Genomic DNA, 7271 nt, shown 5'->3' on the forward strand with positions numbered 1-7271 from the left:
TATTTGGAGAACAGAGTTTATCAGCCATGCAACGCTGACGGACAGAAATCCTCCTCATCCCCGGTCGCGCCTCCTCGCGCTCAGCCCCAGAAGTCCACTCCACCTCTTTCGACTGGCCTGTCTGCTGGCAGGCGGCCAACCCAAGTGTGTGGAAATGACACCGCCAGGGCGGCAGAGATTTTCCTTCATTTCTCTCCTTCCCGATCGCAGACTGGCTGACATTGGCTAGAAAGTGGAGCAGCTCGTCAGGGACAATCAATGCGAATCGATCGAGCTGTGCGGTGGAGGCTCCAGAGCTGGAAAATATCGCGGCAGCTGAAGGGAGAGAGAGAGAGCGAGAGAGAGAGAATTAGAGAGGAGGGGGTGCTCTACAAACTCTGCCAGTAACCAACCAACCTCCCTGCAAACAAATATGCTCTGGCTCTCATAAACATGACACTCACTTAGTAAATACTAAAGTCAAAAAGCCACCACATGTGTAATTACGCACGGGATTTGCGTTCCAAACGCATTAACAATAAAGATGTCCACCCAAACAAGTTAGTCTATAATTTATTGAGTGTTCTGGCAATACAATGTTTTAAATCTGCCAATGGGATACATGGTTGTTTCACTTGTTCCCAAGTGTTTGCACTCCTTTCAAATATACTTTTCTCAAGATAAAATGACACCGAACTGGAAAAATGATCTCACAATCAGACATTTTTCAAGCTGTGAAAACCAGGTTTTAATATTTCACATGATGCTTGAAAGACCCAAAACGTGGTCATCCATTTCAATGCTTTTGCAAAACGTGATTATACATTGTGATTTATATCTATTTTGGAAAATACTTTAAATTCAAAATGAAACATAGGAAACATAATCACATTCTGTTCAAAAATGTAAGAAAATGTCTTCAGGTCTACATCTATTTTCAGTACCATTTATTAAAATGACGGGTATCTCATTCTGGAGTGGGACTTATTCACACTGTGTTATTGCTTAAAAAACTAATTATATCGTGCCAAACATTATGTTTAATAAATCAACATGGCTGTGAAACTTCCACAGAGCTGTTCCACTTTAGCAAAGGAAAATGTGAACATGTGATTTCCGTTACAGGTTTTATGTTGCCCTATTAGACTTTTCAGTTTTCTCACACCTGTTAAATTGTAGGTTGTTACACATTTATTGTCAAACCGTCCAACTGCACTGACGTCATCACAACCAGGAAGTATCCCTGTGTGGTCAAACAATTCAAAAATGTTTAAAGGAGGAAAAGAAGTAATGTTAACACGTTCCACCTTTGTTCATTTAAAATCTACAGTGGATACTTAAATTCCTCACACAGAATCCTGTCAAAGTAGACACACACCAGTCCAATGAATGTCCTCACAATTTCATAAGAAAGTAATATCAGTTTTTCAGGCCAAGCAGCAGCTGGAAAGATGTTTAATGTCTATTTCAGTCTTAATATACGTTTCACGTGCATATGATGTTGTGGTCACTAAATAGCATTACAAAACTATCACAATAAAATGTGTTGCAGAAAGAATCCATTTGTTTTTCAGAAAGCCGCTGTCAGTATCACATGTGCTCTGTGTTTGTTCCCCCTCTGCCTTGTTGTCTTTTCTGCAGACTAATCCCTTCAGTCTCAGGATAGACGACGTTTCAAAGCAGACTCACAAAAATATGTCACATTTTGGCTGTAAAAGTGATCTAACAACACTCTTCCATGTGAAAATTGTTACAATGTTCCGCTTGAAAGGTAATGCAGCCGTGAGTTTATTTTGAAATCTGCATGTGTTTGAAATAAAGCTTTTTTAAGGTTGCCTTCAAGTGATATATCATATCATCGCTTATTATTTGTACTACCATGAAACAAAACTGAGGGTCTACAGCGCTAGGAGCGCCTCTGTGGGGCTGTACTTTGTCACCAGGGTTGCTTTGAGCTAAATGCTAACATCAGCACGTTCTCACAATGACAATGCTAACATGCTGATATAGATATAGAAATGTACAGAGATACATGTATAAAGTTTACCAAGTCCACCATCTTACTTTAGCGTGTTAGCATGCTAACACTTGCTAATCAGCACTAAAGACAAAGTGCAGCTGAGGCTGATGGGAAAGCTATTAGTTTTGCAGGTATTTTGTCATAAACCAAAGTATTGAACAAATTGAGATTTTGTCCAGATGATTGTGCTAGAAGAAATATAATTACTAACACAGGAATTTAAATACTTTATACTCAGTACAAGTTTTGGAACATTGATATCGAGTTTTGCCATCTCCATGCTTATGTGAGTCCTGAGATGCTGTCTGACATTTTTGTTCTTCTTTTAGCTTTCAGGGTTTAAGACTATTTCACTGTCTTCATATGGTCATATGGAATGCTGTAGCATGAACAGGGATCATTTTGCCTCCATAAAACCCACTCTGACCACGTTGTCTTTTCTAGCGTTCTATTTTTCCTCCCTTTTGACCTTCTAAAGTCCTCTATTTCTGCTATGAAACGGAGGTACGCTATATTGTAGTCTCCAACCGCACGTGTCTTTCATAGGTTGAAAAGAGGGTCAAAAGAGAGAAAGCCTGAGAGAGAGGGAGAGTCATGCGTGGATAGATGGGTAGGAGGGAGCAGCAAGCTGTGACTCTTGGACATGTTCTGGTGGGTGCACTGAACCCCGCAGGCTGCAGCCACACTCAGCTCTTTGTTGTTTTCGTTCTGCACAGGGAGGAAGGGTACTTTCCTGAGCTGGGGAGGAGGATTAGCGTTGCATGGCCTCCATCCCCAGCTGCACACATGACCAGCACCGTAGGAAAGCCCCCAAAGACGGCCCAAAAAGAGGTACGCGAGGGATGAAGGGAGCAGGGCGAGGCAAGAACATCAGCTCTCTGCAATACTGAGGAATGTTGCAAGCCCTGTAAGCCCTCCAAATGATCACTGCAACACACATTCAACATCCCCATTATTTCAGAGAGGCTGCCTTCTTGTTCCTCCACTTGTTTCTACAGTGCTTCTCTAGCTTACACTTCGACATTTTCTTTTTTTCTCTCATTGTTCAGCAGCACAAACACAGACATTTATCCATCCATCTATCTATCTATCCATCCATCCATTTATCCATATCCACAGTGATTTCTAAAATTTGACATTTACAAAATGATCCCATCCCAAACATGACGTGTGAAGCATGACATCTACTGGCAACACACAAGGTCCTTGCTCTCGCTCGATGGGCTGGTCTTTGGTGCCAGGTGATGTCACTTCCTGTGGAATACCACAGATCATCTGTCACCAAATTTTACCAGCTGTTGGAGCAGAGGGTTCCAGTTGCTGTTTCTTCTCACAACCTCCAGGAAGTCACTGAGGTCAGAGAGAAATAGTTCCAGCACGCCACTGCGTGTAAAACTTTAACGTGTTGTTTTATATTTTCAGATTCTATACGGTTTAAATAAAAGAGATACAATGTGCTAATTAGTGAGCTTTAGAGGTGCAGACAGGTGTATTTTGTAGTCTTGTAGTCAGCTGTTTCCCCTTCTCTTTTCTTCCTGCTTGTAAACTTCATGCTAAGCTGAGCTAAATGCCTCCAGGCTCTGACTCCATAGCTAATACACAGAGTGGTATCAAGCTTTTCAAATGGCTTTCCTTAAAGTCCAACTATTCTTTTAACAAAATGAGTAAATCCAAATGAATGAAATGTCAGAGTAGCAAGAAAAGAAAACATAAATGTATATTCATGCCCATTTTACTTGGGAACTGTTATTATTACGAGCCGGGATATTTTCCGTGTGACATAATTGAATCACATACAACATGGCCTGTGATTTAATGAATAGCTTGGGCCGTTAACGTGACTGCAAAGAACTGTGAGTTAATTATGTGGCAACCAGCTGTAAAAGCTTCAGTATAGAATCGTCCATTTCCTCGTGCCATTCTCTCTTATCGTGCCAGGACGGCATGCCAGTAGAAACAGTACAAACATCTGGAAACCAATTATTTAAAAAAAAGTAAATTCCATTTAAAATGAGGTTTGCACACATTGCCTCTGTACACGTGACAGTCACTTATTGCACTTCCAAGAACATGTCATTTCAAAGCAACGCAATGCTTTTTAAGGCAGTAAATCTGGCATTTAGGCATTTAGGCATTTTTTGTGTATTATAGGCCACATAATAAAATATTATTATGTGAGAATGTTGTTCATTTTGACCACAACACTGACGTGAGAGCGAGAGCATCAGCAGGAAATTCAGCGTAGCTTCCCTCTTCTTTCATCACCACGCTCTGGTTTATCTGTTCCAGCGATATCGGCGACCTCAAGGACACACCACGTCCATTCATTGAGCGATCAATTGAGTCTCCAAAGTGTTGGGGATTTTGTGGCGTGTTTACTGAGCAAGTCAGTCCCGCCTTGTGTGAGCCTCACAGCTCACAGCTCTGCCTGATGAGCAACACTGGCTCCATTTCTAGAGATTTATTACTCACCCTGCCACTAATCACATGCTCAGCCTTATCTGTCAGAAAGCAAGTGGCTCTATTGTCTTGACTGACAGTATGAGGACAAAAAGAAGCATGACAAAATGACATCAACAACTGTTTAGCTAGTGCCACTAAATAAGTAGTGTGGTTGCTTTCTCAAATGATCATGTCTCAGAATGTGAAGCAGCAAACACTGCCCCTCCTGTAGCAGTACCAGCCGACCAGCTGTTGCTGTTGTTGCAGTTAAAATCAAGGTTGGGACCCCATCTAGTGGCAGGTCCTCAGAGAAGCTGCCTGAGAGGTTAGGAAAGTCAATAATGACTGGGAAAATAGATGGCTATCAAAAGTGTGTACTTTTGGGTGATAAACAAATCATACCAGCAACACTCTCAAGCGGTATTTACCCCATACTGCTTCATAAAAGCCGAAAATTAAACTGGGCACCAAAGTTTTGTTCAGCAAAATTTCAAACTCATGGTTCAAAATCTGCAGACTTACAAATGTGAAAACATGTTCAACAAGGGTGCTAATGTTTGGCTTTCATCAAAATGTCCATGCATCAAAGACAAATGAACATCTTCAAGATTATTTATTGGTATGTCACAGTTAGGTTATTTAGTAACACAACATGAGTCTGTACGCCAAAATGGAAAATATTTAGGCCACTATAAGGAATCTAAAAGTCAACTTTTCAATTCTAGGTACAGTATTTAATCCTTAGAGAAACCAGCAAGAGTAAATCAGCTTTTATCAATTATTCAACCAGACAGCCCGTCCCTTCAGGCCTCCTTTTAAAGCCACTCCCCCATATTATTATTATGAACAGTTACAGTGTACAGTGAACATAAACAATAAACATGGCTATTGTTAGTACTCATATCTGTCAAGCTTGCAGCTTGTGGGGGACTTGCAATGAAGTGTACGGGCAGGATGCACGTGGGCAGAGTATACGCGTAGGCAGGTAGACAGGCAGGTAGACGGGCCGGTGGAGGTGCAGATTGACAGGCAGGTAGGTAGGTCGACTGCCTGATAGACAGGCAGGTAGGCGGTTGGGCAGAAAGACAGGCAGATAAACAGGCAGGTAGACAGGCAGGTAGGCAGTCGGGCAAATGGCAGGCAGGTAGACATGCAGGTAGACAGTCTGATAGAGAGGCAGATAGATGAGCTAGTTGATGTGCAGATAGACAGACAGACAGACAGACAGACAGATATGCAGGTAGGAAGACAGGCAGATAGACAGGTGTATAGCCCTACAACAGCCACAGATACCGGATTTGTTTTGCTATTTTAGTCAGAGCATTTGATTTATTGATTGCTGCCGGGATGGAATGACAATTTTAACAAATGTAACAAAACAAATTTCTGAAATACATTTCTCACCGGAGATATAAGCAGCATATACTCTGTGGTGTAGCAGTTGATGATGAGGTGGGTGTACTACCAATAGATTACCCAGGAGGAGGTGGGTATACTCTCCCATATATTCCAATGGCTTTTGGGTTGATAGGTGGGTATACTATGAACTGCCAGAAAGAGAAGTGTGCATACCTCATAGACCTGTGTACCACCCACTCAGGTTTGATTGAGGATTTGTAAAAAAAATACTTGATGCCTGTGTGCGTCTTCGTTCTGGTTTCACAGCATCTTTCCTCCCAACAGAGTGCAACATCGATCCGTTGGGATCCTTTGATGAAATCTAGAAGGAGGCCTTCAGTGTATGAACATCACATTGTTCCAAAAATGCATCATTCTAAGCCATTCAACACATCTCAAAATCACTCAAAAAGAACACAGAACTGCTTTCATTCATGCTAAAACGAGGATACCAAATGATATAGTTAATTTTCTGCATGTGAGCTGCCCCGAATAAAAAAATAGGAAGAGGAAAAAGCAAGAAGAAAGCAAGCAAAGATCAGGCAGTGTGTCACGACAAAAAATACTGTCCACAGCTACAACTATTTCAGAGCTGCTAACAATCGCAGCAGTGTGCTCAAAGCTTCTATTGCCGGGAGCAGTGATGAAGATGAAAAGCCACCGAGCATCACAAGCACTGAAACGAGTCATCCTCATGGTTCAGACCAGTTGTCATTGCTGTTGCTGCTGTAGGCTGAAGATAAAGATGCAACTCAGTGATCAATAAATGCAACTCAAGCAGTAATCCGCTGATTCAGTCAGGTCGTAATGCAGTTACATCTTTCAGTTCTTGTTTATATTAGCTGATGAAACATTTCCTTCAATATGAAACAATCATACAACATTTTACATTTACTGTAATTAATATATTTTTGAGTGCACAGTTCTGCTCTGCAAAAGAAAGTAATATTAGACTATATTTGTTCTGATTCAGTCTTATTGTTCAAGGCTGAAAATGGGAGATCTTTGCTACATACTCTTAATTCTGATGAGAAGATGTCTGTGACATAAAATAAGCTATTTGTAAATACAATCAGTGTATTGCATGAACTTTAAAATAAGCTGCATTTCTGTTAAATGTAAAGAGCAGAGAGATGTCACCAGCCTCTGTTGGTGGTCTGAAGGAACTGCAACAGAGGCTGCTTTCTGGATATATTTAAATGCATTGGGACTACTCCAAACTGTGGGTTCGCTAAATGAAAACATTGTTTCTCAAAAAAATGTATAAGAGTATTTAATGACTCTAAATATCTTTCCAGGTTTTGACTTGTGTTCAAAAAACATAATTTCCTGCGCATTTTAAACTTGTGACTAAAGCAGTTTAAACTATATTAATTGTGTACCAATTTGAACTTGTTTAGTCACATTAATATGATGTGCCCAAACAGTATTC

This window comes from Anarhichas minor, unplaced genomic scaffold, assembly GCF_050575085.1.
Source record: "Anarhichas minor isolate MPS153535 unplaced genomic scaffold, ASM5057508v1 ptg000027l, whole genome shotgun sequence".
Taxonomy (NCBI): domain Eukaryota; kingdom Metazoa; phylum Chordata; class Actinopteri; order Perciformes; family Anarhichadidae; genus Anarhichas; species Anarhichas minor.